This window comes from Mustela lutreola, chromosome 13, assembly GCF_030435805.1.
Source record: "Mustela lutreola isolate mMusLut2 chromosome 13, mMusLut2.pri, whole genome shotgun sequence".
NCBI lineage: Eukaryota > Metazoa > Chordata > Mammalia > Carnivora > Mustelidae > Mustela > Mustela lutreola.
The window spans coordinates 37,615,494-37,634,950 of NC_081302.1; positions in this window are offsets into that span (position 1 = coordinate 37,615,494).

Sequence of the window (19,457 nt, forward strand, 5' to 3'; positions counted from 1 at the left end):
TTGCACAATATCTAGTGTTGACATAAAAAATTATTAGACAAGATTGTATGGTGCAAGACAAGAGGACCAACAGAGAGTAGAAAAAAATACAGAGGCAAATCAGGTTATATCAATATAATTTACAAAATTAAAAAAAAATTTGCTTAATATGATTAAGGAATTAAAAGATAATATCAAGAATTTTGGCAGAAAACTAGTAACCATAAAAAATGAAAATCTAGAATAAAGTATGTAATTATGGGTTTATTGATGAATTAGATAACACTGAATATATACTATCAAACTGGGATATACAGTCAGTTCTCACTATTTGCAGATCTCATATTTGTGAATTCACCTACTTGGTAAAACTTCTTTGTAACCCCCAAAGCAATACTCTTAGTGTTTTCACCATCTTGCATGGATATATGCTTGTGCAAAATGGTAAAAAGACTTTAAATCACCCATGCACACATTCCCAGGTGAGGGCAAACAATACAGCACTATGCTTTCTTGTATTGACTTTCATACTGTAAGCAAGTGTCTTTTTGTGGTCTATTTAGTGCCACATGTCTTGCATTGTTGTGCTTTCCATTGACAATTTCACTGTTTAAAATGGCCCCAAACATAATTTTTAAGTGTTGTCTAGTGTTCTTAAGTGCAAGAAAGCTGTGATATACCATGTGGAGAAAATGCATGTTAGGCTTTATACAGGCACACATTGTAAGACTGTTGGTCATGAAATTATTGTTAAATTTTCAACAGTGTATATTGAATAAGAAGAAATATTAAACAGATATTTAAATTTTCAAGTGTATATTAAATAAGAAGAAATATTCTGTTAAATATATTAAACAGAAACATGCATAAAACAGGGTTATTTATCAATTAGTTGAGTAAAGTGTTTTCAGGAATCCAGCCCTGCATATCAGTAAGACCAGTGATTCAGTATTCACTAATTCAGTGTCCACAACATCATTATATTGAGGATAACTATCTTGAGTAACAATAATTGACTGTATTAGAGAAGAAAATTTCCAAAATAAGCCCAGAGAGACAAAAAGCTATAGTATTCAGTAAACTGGGATGGCATTAAAGAGGAAGAAGAAGAAGAAGGCTGATGGTAGAGGAGGAATAAAAAAAAGCAAAAAAGGGGAAAAGGGAGGGAGGAAAGAAAAGAGGGAAGAATAAAGGGAGGAAGGGAGGGCGAATGGGTGTGGGAGAGAGAGAGAGAGAGAGAAAGTGAAGGGAGAGGGAAGGAAAGGAAAGAAAGAGAGAAAGGGAGGAAGGAAGGAAGAAAGGGAGAGAAGGAGGAAGGAAGGAAAAGAAAAACAGTATGGAGATTCCTCAAAATCTTAAAAATAGTACTACCGTATGATCCAACAATCTTACTTCTGTATATATATCCAAAAGAATTGAAAGATAAGATCTGAAGGAATATTGGCACACTCAACTTCATTGAAACATTATTCACAATAGCCAAGATATTAGAAGCAAACTAAGTGTTCAACAAATGAATAAAGAAAATAGTGTATATATACACAATAGAATATTATTTAGCCTCAAAAATGGAGGAAATCCTATCATAAGCTATAACCTGTACAAACCTTGAGGATATTCTACACTAAACTCTTAAAAAGAGAAAGTAGAATGGTGGTTGCCAGGGACTAAGGGGAGGGGGAAAAAGGATTTATTCAGTGGATTTTTTTTTTTTTTTGGCAAGATAAGAAATTTCCAGAGATCTGTTGCACAACAATATACTTGTAGGTCACACCATTGAACTGTATATTTAAAAATAGTTGATGTTATGTATTTTTAAGCACAATGCAAAATTAAGTAAGTAAGTATGCTGGTGATTATTCTATCAAGGAAATTTTATACTTGCTTTACCCTACTCCCATGAAACAATATATTCTTTTTAAATTTAAATTCAATTTAATTATCATATAGTGTATTATTAGTTTCAGAGATAGAATTTAATATTTCGTCAGTTGTGTAGAACACCCAGTGGTCATCACATCATGTGCCCTTCTTAATGCCATCACCCAAATACCCCATCCCCCAACCCACCTCCCCTCCAACAACCATTTGTTTTCTATAGTTAAGAGTCTCTTATGGTTTGTCTCCCTCTCTGTTTTATTTTTCCTTTTCTTCCTCTATGTTTACCTGTTTTGTTTCTTAAATTCCACATACGAGTGAAATCACATGATACTTGTCTGTTTCTGACTGATTTATTTCACTTAGAATAGTACCCTTTAGTTCCATCCACATAGTTGTAAATGGCAAGATTTCATGCTTTTCAATGGTTGAGTAATATTCCATCATATGTATATGTCACATCTTTATCCATCTACCTGTCTATGTACATCTGTGTTCTTTCCATATTTTGGCTGTTGTGGACATTGCTGCTATAAACATTGGGGTGCAGGTGCCCCTTCAAATCATGACGTTTGTATCCTTTGGATAAATGCCTAGTGATGCAGTTGCTGTGTTGTAGCTGGGTTGCAATTGCAAAGACCTCATTGTTAGTGTAAATAAATGCAACTGACTTCTGTGCATTGGTTTTATATTCTGCAGCTTTGCTATCTTACTGTATCAGTTCTAGCAATTTTAGAGTGGAGTTTTTTGGATTTTCTACAATAGAGTATCATTTCATCTGTGAGGAATGAGAGTTTGACTTCTTTGCTGATTTGGATGCCTTTTAAGTTTTATGTTGTCTGATTGCTGAGTCTAGGACGTCCAGTACTATGTTGAACAGCAGTGATCAGACTGGTCATCCCTGTCATGTTTCTGACCTTAGGGGCAAAGCTCTCTGTTTTTCCCCTTTGAGGATAGTGTTTGCTGTAGGTTTCTCATCTATGGTTTTATGATATTGAAGTATGTTCCTTCTATCCCTACACTGCAGAGAGTTTTTATCAAGAAAGGATGTTGTATCTTGTCAAATGATAAATTTATAGAAATTCATCGCCATCTATTTGTTACATAAGGTTGGTATATTTAAAACTCTGTCCATTAAAGGGGCACCTGGGTGGCTTAGCTCTTTAAGCATCTGGCTCAGTTGCTTAAGCATCATAATCTTGGGGTCCTGGGATTGAGCCCATGTTTGGGCTCCATGCTTAATGGGGAGTCTGCTTCTCCCTCTCCCTCTGTCTCTTCCCCTGCTTATGCTCTCTCTCTCTCTCAAATAAATAAATAAAATCTCCTAAAAAATCCTATAAATTAAGAAAAATTTAAAAAATCTTTTATAAAGGATCGTTAGATCTGTTTAAAATGTTAAAATACTGAAGTCTAACTTTGAAGAATGAAGTATAAATAAAGTGAAAATAGAAACAAAATGAAGAAATGACTTAAATGGCAAAACAAATATATAAAGAAATTAATTTAAGATGCTAAAATTAAAAAAAAGAAACTCCAGTGGATTAAACACTAATTTAAACACTAAAAAGTAATTTAAACACTATTTTTACACTAAAATAAAAGTACATATATATTTCAAATCTTATATTCTCTATTAAACACAAATCCTTAATTTTTTCCTCTTAGGAACTTATCCAATTATGTTTTTTTAAAAAACAATATGACATGCATTTCTGAATAACAATTTCAGGTTAAAAAAAATGAAAGAACATTCTAAAACCAAATACCTGGATTCTAGTAGCTTATTATTTTCTCTCTCTGCCCAAAGTCATTCAGCCATTTAATACATCTAGTTTCACACTATAGATGATTATAATGGTATATGCTATTTCAGACTATAGTGTGAAACTAGATGTATGACTGAATGTCTATGCAGGTAGACAGGTAGCTCCTGTGGTTAAAAGTAAGAATATCATGTATGGTGCTATATTGATTATGTGCCCAGAAAACCATGTCTCTGTAATATGAAAGGTAAAAGTTAAATGCTAATGATAAAATTTTGTTTATAAAAACACTCAGATTGGTTTATGCTTATATTTATAATTGTGAATTGCAGTTCAAATGATCACCTTAAAGGAAGAGTTAAGTTTTAAATTTAAGTATGAAAACGCATACTCAATGTTGTATGTGCCTAGTCCATTTAAAGCATCTATTTTCTTTTTTTTAGCGCTATATTGTTTTTCCTTTACTATAAAGGAATTTAGTGGCAAGCAAAATGCCCCTTTTATAGGGGACTGTTATAGCTACATAATTCTGATATACCTATTGGAAACTCCTATGGTTAGCACATGACTAACTTTGTGTATATGAATGGTTAATTTAATAGCAATAGCATTTATAGTCACTATGTTTTTTAGCTATCTTTAAACAGTCAACATTATTATCTTTCAAAGTAATGTGTATGGAGGGGAGGGTGTGGGGGTTGGGTGAGCCTGGTGGTGGGTATTAGGGAGGGCACGTATTGCATGGAGCACTGGGTGTGGTACATAAGCAATGAATCTTGGAACACTGAAAAAATGAAATTAAAAAGGAAACAGAAACAAGAAAAATAAAATTTAGAATACTATAGACCAACAATAAAAATGAAAATAATTTATAATGTTTCCACAGAGATTATTTTTGATGCAAAGAATGGTTTTTAAAATAATTCATGTGTGCACCTTGTCTGATTTCATGGAACTTACAATATTGTGGAGGAGGTGGATGTTTAAAAAGATAAAATAATTGGATTTTTTGGAGAAAATCCATGCAGAAAATAAATTAAGTGTGAAGTTAGAATGGAGAGAAGGATCTGTATTTAAATAGAATAATCAAGGAAGAGTTTTCTGTAAAGGTGATGTTCAAGCTCATAAACACATGATGAAAAATTGCCAAACAAACAGAAGGAAGAGTGGAAGAACATTATAGGTTGCAAATGTCCTGTCATATGAAAGATCCTGGCATATTTGAGAGAGTAAATCTAAATGTCAGTGCTGTTGGGCATCGTTAGCAATTAGGAAGGAGGGTTGGAGAAGTAGGAGAGAGATAATGTAATGCATTCAAGGATGTGGTAAAGTTAGATTTTATTTTAGGTGAAACAGAACACCAGTAAAGGATTGTGAGGAAAATACTTAGTAGATTCACAAAGTCAGGCTCAGGTTGACCATGACTGGAACTACAGTGGAAACAGATCTGATATATTTTGAAGGAAATATTGATAGGTTGTGGTAATGCATTGGAAGCTGGTAAATAAGTGAGAAGGGAGGTCATAACTCTTCTAAATTTATCATTTGAGCTAGAAGATGGATGCTAATCCTCTTCAGAGAGAAGAGGAAGACTAGAGTTTGGAAAGAGGCAGATTTTGTGAGAAACAAAGATAAAGAGTCTCATTTTAATTATATCAAGTATGAAATATCCAAATGCAGGTAAAAAGGGAAAGATTATATATACACATAAAATCAGAGGAAAGATGTGACTTGAACATATAAATGTGAATCACAGTATAAATATAGTCTTCAAATAGAGTGGAATTTAGAGTTCACCTAAGGAGTGTTGAGAAGAAAAGTGGTGAATTTGGTAACATGAAGAAATTCAGTATTTCAGGGGAGGCAGCAATGTAGATAATAACCAGTCTCTTAGTAAGTAAGAAAGAAAGAAAGAAGGAAAGAAATCTGTACAGTAAGCTATGATTTGTTCTAATATTTTTCTAAATTTATTTTTTGTATTTGAAAATATTTGAAAACTGTATAGAGAGGCTTAAGCAATTCACTCATACCAAATGACATATTTATTCTCATATTGTGAATTTATATGATTTACCTCACATTTTTCTTTGCCTATACTTTGGTATATTTTTCAAGTATTTCTCACCAATAAAGGATTACTCAAGATCCTTCTGATTAATTAAGACCAAGTGCATACCTATGACTCATTTCTCTAACACGAAGTACAGCTCCAAAGACTTGGTTAGGAAGATGCAAGCACATATATGTGAATCACTAAATTGTCTAAATGTTAGTCTGTTCAGAGATTCCTTTTTTTTTTAAAAGATTTTATTTATTTATTTGTCAGAGAGAGTGAGCACAGGTAGACAGAGAGGCAGGCAGAGGCAGAGGGAGAAGCAGGCTCCCTGCTGAGCAAGGAGCCTGACGTGGGACTCGATCCCAGGACGCTGGGATCATGACCTGAGCAGAAGGCAGCCGCTTAACCAACTGAGCCACCCAGGTGTCCCTGTTCAGAGATTCCTAATCTTAAATACATTTTTCTGTATTAAGGAATACTGTTTTCAAAACATGGACAAATATACACAATGGAATACTATGCAGCCATCAAAAGAAATGAAATCTTGCCATTTGCAACAACATGGATGGAACTAGAGCGTATCATGCTTAGCGAAATAAGTCAAGCAGAGAAAGACAACTATCATATGATCTCCCTGATATGAGGAAGTGGTGATGCAACATGGAGGCTTAAGTGGGTAGAAGAATAAATGAAACAAGATGGGATTGGGAGGGAGACAAACCATAAGTGACTCTTAATCTCACAAAACAAACTGAGGGTTGCCGGGGGGAGGGGGTTGGGGAGAAGGGGGTGGGATTATGGACATTGGGGAGGGTATGTGATTTGGTGAGTGCTGTGAAGTGTGTAAACCTGGTGATTCACAGACCTGGGGATAAAAATATATGTATATAAAAAATATATGTTTATAAAAAATAAAAAATAAAAAAAAAAAAAAAAAAAAAAAAAAAACCATGGACAAAACTTCACAAATGGTAGTATTATCCCTTTCCTTCTATCTCTTATTTTACCATTTTAGTATTAAAGTAAAATTCCTTTTAAAATAAAAAAAAATCCTTTAGTTTGCTTTAATAATCACTTTCAAAAAATTCTAAACTTTTTTTTTTTTTTCAGACCTGGAGAACTGATATTTATATTCTTCCTGGTCTTTAATGCAGGGAGAGTTGAGGGTGCTATTCATGAAGAAAGTGACAATATATATACAGAGGCACATGCTGGCTCTATCTGTGGCCCACTGTAGTTGTGGTTAATTCACTAGATTTGTGATTAAACTTTCAGGAGTACAATGCCTGAGAAAAAGCAGCTATGATCATTTTTTATGGAAGAGTTTTTCAAGGTAACTCTTTTCATTTTGGAGGCTGATTTGGAGGTGAATGAAGGACATTTGTGTATTGAAGAGATTAACATGAATCTTGAGAGGAATTAAAGCAGACCCCTCAAATGAAGATCAGCCACAGTGTTTTTAAAATTGGATAAACTGCAAAGAAGCAGGCTTATGTAAGTATCTTAAGTTAAAATAACAAAAGAAGACTTGCTGTGCCTTAAATGATCATTTAAATGATCATATAAAATATGGTTTTACGGAAGGTCGATTTTATATGTAACACTGAATGTTTGTTCACTGTTATCAGTTTCTGTTAATGACTGTTTATACTTTCTTGTTGAGTGTGCACGCACAAATGGAAAAAAAGCTGTTTAGTATGTTTGAGGTAACCATATAATTTGTCAAAATTGGGATACTTTGGAAAACACATTTGGCACTGTTAATAACTATGTTGGGCAACTGGCATAAAACGGAATCATCCTAGGTAAACAAGAATGTATAACCATTTCAACTGTACAATTTCTCAAGTGTTCTGCATAAAGAGTAGGCTTTTAAATATTCCTTAATGCAGTAACTTGAATCTTCCTTGTTAGGGGTGTCTGTGTGTGTGTGTGTGTGTGTGTGTGTGTGCATTTAAAAGGCTTTTTTTTTTAATAGGAAAGATTCGGTTTAATTGAGAATTGATCAAGAAGTTATTCTGCAAATTAGGAAGAACTAATCAATAGCTTCCTTGACTAGCTCAATTGTGAGGGCTATAAAACTGTAAATTGTCTGTAATTGGGCTCTTTTCCCTAAATGCATATTAAAATTTTGCTTATTATTGAATTGAAAATACTGCCATAATGAATTTAATCCTGAGAAAATAACAGATCCATATGGATAAGCATGTATCTATTTTATATCTATTTTTAAATTAAAACATTAGATCCCATATCAGAAATATTTAGAACTCAAGTCATTAATTCAAAAATATGCATTTTTTTAAACCAGAAAACAGCACAGAGATTTGTTGAGGAAGTAAATTAAAATTACAGAAAAGTACAAATGGTTATTAATATCTTCACATTTTATAGGTACCAATTAGTATGATATCAGTCTATGTCATGTTAAAGATAATTCTCTAGGCCATACCAGCCTAGAGGGGAAGTTAGGGCACTAGAGAAGTAGAAGTCTATTTCTTTATAGTTCAGCTCCAGGGACTACTTTGCTAAAAACATAGTTCTGATACAAATCACTTTTTTACTCAAGAATAAGAGGATAGGGCGCCTGGGTGGCTCAGTGGGTTAAGCCGCTGCCTTCAGCTCGGGTCGTGATCTCAAGGTCCTGGGATTGAGGCCCGCATCGGGCTCTCTGCTCAGCAGGGAGCCTGCTTCCCTCTCTCTCTCTCTGCCTGCCTCTCTGTCTACTTGTGATCTCTCTCTGTCAAATAAATAAATAAAAATAAATAAAATCTTTAAAAAAAAAAAAGAATAAGAGCATAGTGTGATTCCTGAGGTCTTGAAAGAACTGCCATTTCTTGGCCCATATGATTAAAATTTCTCCTACTCTCTAGTCCTCCCTCTGTTTTCATTCAAATCTTGTTCCTTGAGACACCATTGTTAAAGGCCTTCCGTGGCACCATTATTAGAAGCTTTCTCCAGCTGTGCTCTAGGCATTTATATTTACCTGTAAAACGGACAACATTTCTCTCTACTGTGACCATTTTCATAAAAGTTTGGTAATCTTTTCCAAACTTTCTTCTGTCAAAGAAAAATTTGCCCTGGACAATCTTAAACAGTCAAGGAAGATTTTATTCAAATCTATTGCACAGGAGAGAGAGAGACCAGAGGTAGTCTGAGCTTGATTCTTTTGAAACAAAGGATGGGGGAGTTTTTAAGTGCTGGTGTGACTCATGGCTAGTAGAAACTATACAAGAAGGTTACTGGAGAAGTTGCTTAGTGAAATATATTGAACATATTCAGTTTTTCTTGAATTTGCAAATGTTTTCTTTATGATTAGGCAACCTGTGTTTGCTAATTGGCCTTGTAAATATTAGGCTCCTACCCTCCCTCAGAGACTGAGGGACAGTGGTGCTATCTTCTTTGATGTATTTCATTTCCAATATATGGTTGCAGGTCCTTGAGAAAGATATTACTGGCTTGTAAAATTGATAAGAGGATTTTTAAGTGATTTATATACATCTCAAAGAAGTAGAGAAATAATTTATAATTACAAGTTTGTTTGTTTTAAGTAAATGCTCTAAAAAAGAAATGTCAGGAGCTTGGAGTCAAGAAAAAACCTGTCTAAAGTCAAGCTGAGGGGAACATTAAGGTTGCTATTTTGGTCACCTTTTTTTTTTTTTTAATTTTATGTATTTATTTGACAGTGAGAGAGATCACAAGTAGGTAGAGAGGCAGGCAGAGAGGGAGAGGAGGAAGCAGGCTCCCCACTGAGCAGAGAGCCTGAGGCAGGGCTTGATCCCAGAACCCTGGGATCATGACCTGAGCCAAAGGCAGAGGCTTAACCCACTGAGCCACCCAGGCCCCCCTATTTTGGTCACCTTTATGTTATCACATAGTGAATGCTTTTATCCTGGGAAGTTCAGATCGGCCTATCTTTAGTTTTTCTCTCAATTAGAACAATTTAGTCCTAGTTTTTCTTCTCAGAACCACCAGCTATTTTACCTTATAACTGTCCTCATGCTTTATTGACCTCTTATGAACTTTCTAGTCATAGAAAAGACTATGTTTTGTGACTCCTGTCACAAAACAAAACAAAACAAAATGAAACAAAACAAAACACTATTATCATTTTCATCTACCAGCAAAAACATCTTTCCCCACCTACTAGGTTAATCCAACTAAGTCTTGTACTACTTTTCAAAAATATTGTCATATTTTATCCCAGTCATTAGCAAACACTCTATGGGGTAAAAATATTGTAGAATTTAAATAATTAATTTATAAAAATACATCTTAAAGTACAGTTCAGTATGGTATAATCAATCAACTAAATACATAGAAAATATTTTAAGAATTTAAAAATGTTTTTACTTGATTTTTGGTTTTCTTTAAACTAGTGGTAACCAAAATGTCCATCAACTGATAAATAAAGACAATGTGGGTTTAGAGATTGTATTTATGGTGTGTGTGTGTGTGTGTGTGTATAGAATGTAAGAAGAAAGAATGCAATGATGCTGGAAAATCCAAAGGATGCATAATATTGAACAATTGTCATTTATGTTCTAATTCTTCAAAATTTTAACACTACGAATTCCTCTATGGGGTATCTAGTACCTTATGGATACTAATGGAAAGGAGAAATTGTATCTCAAACTTAATTAGTGAAAAGCACTTTCCTAACCCCTCTCTGATAAAGCATTGGCTGATTCATTATTAAACCTAATCAGCCAAAGACTACCCAAACCTGAGATCTCATAAATTCAGATTTGTTGATTCACACCAAAGGTAGATAATCCAGAGCACTGAGGAATGCCCTCAAAAAATGAGAACTTAGATTCTTTTATAAGGTTCACGTTCTTCTTAAAGGACTTTGCAAAGGCCTCAGAGAAGCAGGGATTAGTTCTGAATTGGTTACTTTTCTCAGGATTATGATTGACTAGGGATTAATAATTTATCAAGTTGAGGTCCCCAGGAATGGATAGGAATAGCAAAATAGATGTAGAACATTATAAGGAAGAGAGTAACAATCAATCAGAGATTATTATGACATTTTATAGCTGCTGTGTGACTTTAGCTGCTGTTTATTTTGCTACTGTTTTGACCTATGTCTATGTGTACTCCTATGCTAATCAATGGCAAGGCTGCTTTTTTTTTTTTTTTTAATCTAACTAGATTTTCATTTATTTATGACTGGTTTTCATTCCTTCACTGGTCTCTGAAAATTCAGTTAGTCCTCCCTTCTCTCCCTCCCCAATTTTGACTCAGGAACCAGGAGAAGGTCTATGGAAAACCCATTCTTGTGGTAAACCCTAATAGCTATGGTAGTAACATTCATGTGGGAGATGGAGGCTGGCAGAGGCACAATTTGTATCATTTCTCTTTATTATCACTGATAGCAGTTCTCAGAAAAATACTATGATTTTGACTATCAGAGCTGCTTTGGCCTATTCCTAAACTCTTATCTCTGCCCATTTCCCGCTCTGAACATTTGTCCACAATTCTGTGAATTTGCTTTAGTTCTAATACAGTGTTATACTTGCTTCAGCAGCATATATACCAAATTTGGAACAATTCAATGTTGTCCACAAAGATAAGAGAAACAAAAGATGTCACCAGATTTATTTCCTGGTAAATCTGGCTTTAATATGGTCTGAAGCTTAGAGTCCTGTTTCTTAAGAATACACAATACATTTAAATGATCATTTAAGGCACAGCAAGTCTTCTTTTGTTATTTTAACTTAAGATACTGACATAAGCCTCCTCCTTTGCAGTTTATCCAATTTTAAAAACTCTGTGGCTGATCTTCATTTGAGGGGTCTGCTTTAATTCCTCTCAAGATTCATGTTAATCTCTTCAATACACAAATATCCTTCATTCACCTCCAAATCAGCCTCCAAAATGAAAAGAGTTACCTTGAAAAACTCTTCCATAAAAATGATCATAGCTGCTTTTTCTCAGGCATTGTACTCCTGAAAGCTTAATCACAAATCTAGTGAATTACCCACAACTATAGTGGGCCACAGATAGAGCCAGCATGTGCCTCTGTATATATATTGTCACTTTCTTCATGAATAGCACCCTCATCCCTCCCTGCATTAAAGACCAGGAAGAATATAAATATCAGTTCTCCAGGTCTGAAAAAAAAAATTTTGGAATTTTTTTAAAGTAATTATTAAAGCAAACTAAAGGATTTTTTTTAATTTTAAAAGTAAAAAATGGGTACATAGTACATAGAACTTACATTTCTAGTTTCAAACATCATAATGCTAAAAAAAATTATTAAGGGGTGCCTGGCTGACTCACTCAGAAAAGCATGCAACACTTGGTCTTAGGGTCCTGAGTTTGAGCCCCAGATAGAGTGAGTATAAAGATTACTTAAATAAGAACTTTAAGCTTTTTTTTGTTGTTGGTTTTTTTTTAAAGATTTTATTTATTTATCAGAGAGAGAGAGGGGGAGAGAGCGAGCACAGGCAGACAGAATGGCAGGTAGAGGCAGAGGGAGAAGCAGGCTCCCTGCTGAGCAAGGAGCCTGATGTGGGACTCAATCCCAGGACCCTGGGATCATGACCTGAGCCGAAGGTAGCTGCTTAACCAACTGAGCCAGTTTTTTTAAAGAGAAAAACTAAAATCTTATTTTTTTTAAAGATTTTATTTATTTTTTTGACAGACAGAGATCACAAGTAGGCAGAGAGGTAGGCAGAGAGAGAGAGAGAGGAGGAAGCAGGCTTCCAGCTAAGCAGAGAGCCCTATAAAGGGCTCGATCCCAGAAGCTTTAACCCACTGAGCCACCCAGGCGCCCCTAAAACCTCATTCTTTATCAGTAAGTGAAATTGTGATTTTTTTTTTCCCCTATGTGGTTAACTAAGTATTTAAGTTACTGAGAAATCACATGGAATATAAATGCTACAAGATAAATTGAGACATGTTATTATTAAATCAAATGATTTTAAAAGTAAAGAAGAAGGGGCACCTGAGTGGCTTAGTCAGTTAAGTGTCTGCCTTCTGCTCAGGTCATGATATCAGGGTGCTGGGGTCCAGCCCACATCCCTCTGGCTGTCTGCTTAGCAGGGAGTCTCCTTCTCCCTGTCCCTCTATGCTCTTGTGCTCTCTCTTGCTCTCACTCTCTCAAATAAATAAATAAAATCTTAAAAAAATAAAAGTAACAAAAGTAAACTACTTTAAAAAAGAATATTTAGAAAAAGTGACTGTTTTACTGATAAGCATGTGTCACTTTCAGCTTAACAGTTCAGATAAAGTGTACTTCCTGGGGTTACATTTCAAAGACTTTATAAATAACTCCTAATTATATCTGATATTATTTTATTTTTTTCAATGACAAAGTATGGTTTACTCCTTGATTACAAACATATTCTTTATAATATTTATCCTTCTGTGAAAATAATTATAATCTTATGCTTTTAAGGAATATTGAAGGACTATTTGTCCAACCACTATATTTTAATAATAATAACAATTAGTAATAAAAACTGACTGTTAATTACTCAGACTCTGCTTGAGTATCTCCACTGGAAAGCAAATCATTATCTGGAAGAGGAAAGTGACTCATTGGCCTGAAAGGAGGGATGCAGACTATTAGAAATCTGTACTTCACATAAAGCTCAAAATCGTTTTTTGGTATGACCCATTCATAACAGATAATATTTATAAAGCTAATTAATCTGTACCACAATAGATCTTGAAACGTTCAAAACTGATATAAATTTTCCTGTTGTAAGGTTTAAATGTTCCTCGTATCTTTAAGAATTCCTTGCACAAACACTTCAAAAGTCTCAATATACTCATTGTTCCTCCCTCAATAGGATTTATTTTGCTTTTGTATCTTTTTTTTTTTTTTTAAATTTTTTATTTTTTATAAACATATATTTTTTATAAACATATATTTTTATCCCCAGGTCTGTGAATCACCAGGTTTACACACTTCACAGCACTCACCAAATCACATACCCTCCCCAATGTCCATAATCCCACCCCCTTCTCCCCACCCCCCTCCCCCCGGCAACCCTCAGTTTGTTTTGTGAGATTAAGAGTCACTTATGGTTTGTCTCCCTCCCAATCCCATCTTGTTTCATTAGAGATGGTATTTATGACTGAAAACAATGCCAAGTTATAAGCAGTGAGTATCCTCTGCTTTAATACAATAAAGGAAATGTTTGATTATAATAAAGAAGGCAAAATATTGCTCTTGTTATTATCTTGGCAATCTCAGACCATCAAGACATGTGAATAGAAAGAATAATTTGGCTGGTATAAAATGACTTTTATATCATTTAAAAGATATACTGTTTAGTTATTGATTCAACATTTACTCATATGAGAGGTTATGTTTTTCATGTGGGAGGATGGAAAGACAAGGCATCTAGAGGTACTGCTCAGCTTCTCCAAAGCTGTCACTAACAATTTATTCATTGCTGGTGGTAATGCAAAATGGTATAATCAATGTCAAAGACAAAATGCATTGGACAATTAAGGGTATGCTTTTACTCAGGTTATTGCAATAGGGATAATGTTCATTAATGAACAATGTCTCAAGGAAAAGAAGGGAGCCTGAGGTTTTAGAGAGGCAAATAAACAAGGGAGTCATCCTTGAGTCTTATGAGAGTTATCAGAGAGGAAAGGAAATAGTTTTCATCTCAGGATACATGAGTTCAAGGTGATCTTTAAACTTAGTCATTCCCCAGGATATAAGAGGTAGGTGGGAATTCTTAACCATTGTTGCCTTCCAGGAGCACAAGTCTCAGGTAAAATTCAATGTTCATACCACCACATGATAAAATGAAAAAGAGAAATATAAATATAAAAAAGCATATAAAAGTAAAGAGCCAGAAGTGCCCTGAGACAGCCATTCCATTGGATTTCAAGAGGTCAGCAGAGGAAAATTATTAAGTTACTCATTATCAAAATTATTAAGTTACTCAGTACTCATTGAATTTATTGAAGCTAGGATATTAATGTTCTGGGGGATGATATCTACATTTTTGGTATAAAGGAATACATATTTTGAACATTTTACCAGAGATGAGACAGTAGTAGTTTGTGTAGGGAGAAATCCAGTCCATGCATAGTCCATTGTGGTGATGAGTCTTTCGAGGTTTACATCAAGTTACCAGGCTTTAGATTGCAGGGCTTCCTCAGAACTTGGAAGAAGTGGTGAGGGGAAAGCAATCTAGAATACTGATGGAGATCTGGGCAGTCAGGATTTAGCTCTCTGTAAGGATGAATCAGATGAAAATGAGAAAAAATTAGAAACATTTTTCTCTTTTTGGAGAAAATTTGGACCACTGTAGATGGATATTGATGAAAATTGGATAAATTAAAAATTTGGTAAGGATGGAAAACTTAGGCAAGATGACAAGATCTAACTCAACTTATGGGTAGATATAAACGCTACGTTTTTGGTTAGTTCATTTCTTTCCACACAATGGGGGAGGAACTCGATTAAATCTCTATTAGACAAGCCAGAATTTGTGCATTCCTAAGTTACCTGCACTTTATGAAGACCTGCAAAATAGTTGAAAGACAATGAACAAGCAGGATCCAGCCGGATATTATAGCTTTTCATTGATAAATTAAAGTTTCTCTCTACAGTCATTCCCCGACCCTCCCAACTGATTAAAGATAATCTCAAGGAAATATTATTCTTTATCTCACACACAGAAGTCTTCAGACAATATATATAATAATCCTGAGATCCAATTTACTATGAATATACCAAGCATATGTTTAGAAATGTATTAGGAATGTATTAAAATGTATTAGGAATATCAGTTAAATATGGCTAGTGAACATCTGTATATTAATAAAATCTATAAGTAAATGATGTGAATACCCAAATGAAAACCACTTACTGAGGAGGTATAATTTTTTGTTTTGTTTTGTTTTATTTTATTTTTTCCGTGTTCCAAGATTCATTGTCTATGCACCACATCCAGTGCTCTATGCATTAAGTTCCCTCCTTAATACCCACTGCCAGGCTCACCAAAGGTGAGAAGGTGTAAATTAAAAATAAAGAAGTTGGAACGACTTAACATTTATAAAAGGTAAATGAAATTGTGACTGATAGCAGTATATTGTATATGATTTCAGTCAAAGTGGATCTAAACCCTCATATATAGAAATATACCATAAACCCTCATATATAGAGATATACCATAAACTATGATGGCATTGCTGACTTTCTAGGAATTTCCCAAACATAATACATTTTCTTAATTATTTATACTAATAATGTTTCTCATGCAAATTTAACTTAGAAAATGGTGAGTTTCTCTTTTTGAGAACTCTCTTCATGTGACACATTAATAACACTATATCAAAAAAACCTAATTATTTCTAGTACCTGTCTTTTAACAAGTTAAAGGAACAAACTGTTTGTAATTTTCCAAGTCTCCCTGGGAAATATCAAAGACAATTTTAGGTTTAAAATACCAAAATTAGGATTAAATTTTCAGAAGATAAAATATAAAAAGTCATCAAGAGATTTGAACACTTGATTAATATAGAATCACAAGTCACTAAAAAACAATAATTTATAGCCTGTTTGTCCAAAGTAACAATAAAAGGCTTTAAAAGTAAATAGAAGAACATGATTAATAGAACCTTCATTGTTCCCTAAGTGAGAAACTTTTTTTCTTATGTAAACAAGGACACAATAAAACCAACAATGTAAACATTGGAAGTTTATTCTAGTAAGGGACAATACTTGTTATCTAGTCAGATTAGACAGAAAGTAAAGAGTAATCTTTTAAAACTTTAATAGTAATAAGAAACATTATTTTTAACAGAGAAAATAAAATTCTGGTTTTGCATCAATATAATATTGGATTCTAAGGGTTTTTTGGAAATTTATTTATTTATTTATTTGTTTGTTTATTTAAAGTAGGTTCCATATCCAACATGGGGCTTGAACTCACAACCCTGAGATCAAGAGTTGCATGCTCCACCAACCATCTAGGCAGCCCTATAGAGAGGTTTTAATGGAGATTTGTAGTCTAATTTGGTAGCAGCCTGTCTGGAGATAGGAGAATATTGCACACTTCCAGAAACTTAAATACATAGATTCATATAAAGAGGTCACAACTTCAGTTCTAAATTTTCCACTGAAGACCAATTATACTCACAGAAATACAAAACTCAGTGTTTATATCAAAGAACTGTTCTTTTCCCATTAAGTTCAAATTCTTAATTAATTTCAGCTCAAAATTGGCAAATAGAAACAAAAACCAGATTCTCTGTTGCCTTTCACCTGACAGAGATAAGATCTTTATAAACTATATTTAAAGAGTTCACCAAATCATCACACTATGAAACAAAATAAACTGGCACCAGATACAAAAACAAATTCTTGCCATGTCCTTTTTGTTTCTTGGAGTGCTCAAAAGTATCAAGTCAGCTCCTGATCAGGAGCTCACCATTGTGTTCTCTTGGAGTCAGGAGTGGAGTACAAGACCCAGAGGACTTGTTGACTCAATGCAATAAGTAGAAGTCTAAAAGTGAGATCCCATCTATCTAAGTCATGGTGCCAAATTCTCAAAGAAAAAATGCACCAGACAATTAGGGTGATGGTTTTATTCAAGCTGTTACAATAAGGACAGCATTCGTTAATGAGGAATGTCCCAAAGAAAAGGAAGGTGGCCTGGGATTTGTAGAGGCAAGTAAACAACAAAATCATCTGAGAATTTTATGGGAGTCATGAGGAAAAATGAAGAGAATATTTACCTTGGAATATGCAAAGATAAAATGATTCTTTGTGTATGGCTGTTTCTCTGAAACATGAAAGGATGGTGGGGGAGAGTTTAGAAAACAAAAGTGTTGGGTGACCTCTTAACCTATCACTGTTTTCTAGGACCATAGAGCTCAGGCAGTGATTATGACCCCACAGTTACTTTCCCAGATATTAACAGAAGTAGTTAAAATACTTGTCTACAAAAATACTTGTGTACAAATACTTGTAATTGCTTTGTTTTTAATATCCATCAACATGTGAAACAATTTACAAATTGTGGTATATTCATGTAAGAGAATAAAGGGGACCTCGGAATCAGTTTGTAACAAGATGGATTAACACACAAACATTTAACAGGGAGAATGGAAATAGAAAAAAAATAGTGTATATTGTATGATTCATTTATATGAATTCATATGAATCTCTAGAACAAACATATCTAATAAATAGTGATAAATAATGATAACAGATGTGTGGTTGCTGAAAAGATTAAATGCAAAAGTCTACAAGGGAATTTTCTGGGGTGATGAAATTTACTAGGTTACTGTATGTATGTGTGTCTATGTATATATAGAGAGAATATTTAATATGTAAATATTTTATTGAATATATATTACTCTCTATATATATGCTGTTGAACTATAGACAAAATATGTGTATTTTTAATGAAAATTTTATCTAACTTATATTGATTTTAAAAACATATTTGAGAAAATTAACATATTTTATTGTATTTTAAAATGCCTGGGGAAAAAAGTTTGCCTTGAACTTAAATACTGACAAAAAATAAATAATTCCTTGTTCATTCTCTTACAAATACCTTCTTTCTTTTCATACAATTTATTTTTCAATAAACATTGATACATATTATAGTGGAATGTAAGGGAGGCCATATGCACAGTGGTAAAGAATAGAGCTTTAGAGTGATTGCCTCCATTCAAATCCTATTTCCACTTCTAACTAGCTTTAAGACCTTGAGCAAATCTCTCAAATTCTCTGTAAATGGCAACTGATAGTAGTAGAATCTATCTTATATTGCTAGGGTTAAATATTTTAATATGTGAAAAGCACTTACTTATATATACTGTTATATTTGTGCTATTTTTCTTGTCTCTTCTCCTTTTATAATTATTGAAATTGGTAAAAAGAAAAAAATAAAGCTCTAGCACTGCATTAAATATGTGGGCTATAATATGAAAAGAAAAAAAATACAAAGACTTTCTCCATAAGCATGTTGTAAATCCTAGAACAACTATTAGAAAACAAACATAAAAAATGTGGTATAGCCTAAGCTAATAGAGGTAAAATTACTCAATTAATTCAACAGAAGTCATTTGATCCAACAAAATTATACTCATAGGTATTCACCCAAGAGAAATGAAAACATATGTCCACAAAAACATTGGAAGTAAGCCAAATGTCCATCAACAGATTTTTGTATAAACAAATCTTGGCATATGTATATAATCCATTACTAGCCAGCAATAAAACAGGAACAAATTAATGATACTATCATAACAAAATAATTAATCTCAAAAATCTTATGCTGGATGAATAAAACCAGAAACAAAATATAAAAATTGTATTATTTCATTTATATGAGGAAGTATTTTCCTTTGGTGGCTACATTTTATATTTTGTTTCATGTATTGGTTATATAGGTACATAAATTTGTTAAAACTCACTGAGCTAAACATGTAATATGTTCATTTCCTTTTATGTAACATATAATTCAATAGAATTCATTAAATCAGACATACACATTGGAAGACAGAGCTTATAAAGATTAGAATTTTGTTTCACTAGTGTATATAAGAGATGAAAAAGTCAGGATCATGGATGACGTGGCCTATGTTTTACTGTCTAATGAATAGACAATAACTGCATTGATTTTGGCCCCTATGAGACAATGAAGGTATAACATTAAAGAGCAGTCTTTGAACTTCTCCAATGAAGACATACAAATGGCTATCAGACACATGAAAAAATGTTCATCATCACTAGCCATCAGGGAGATTCAAATTAAAACCACATTGAGATACCATCTTAAACCAGT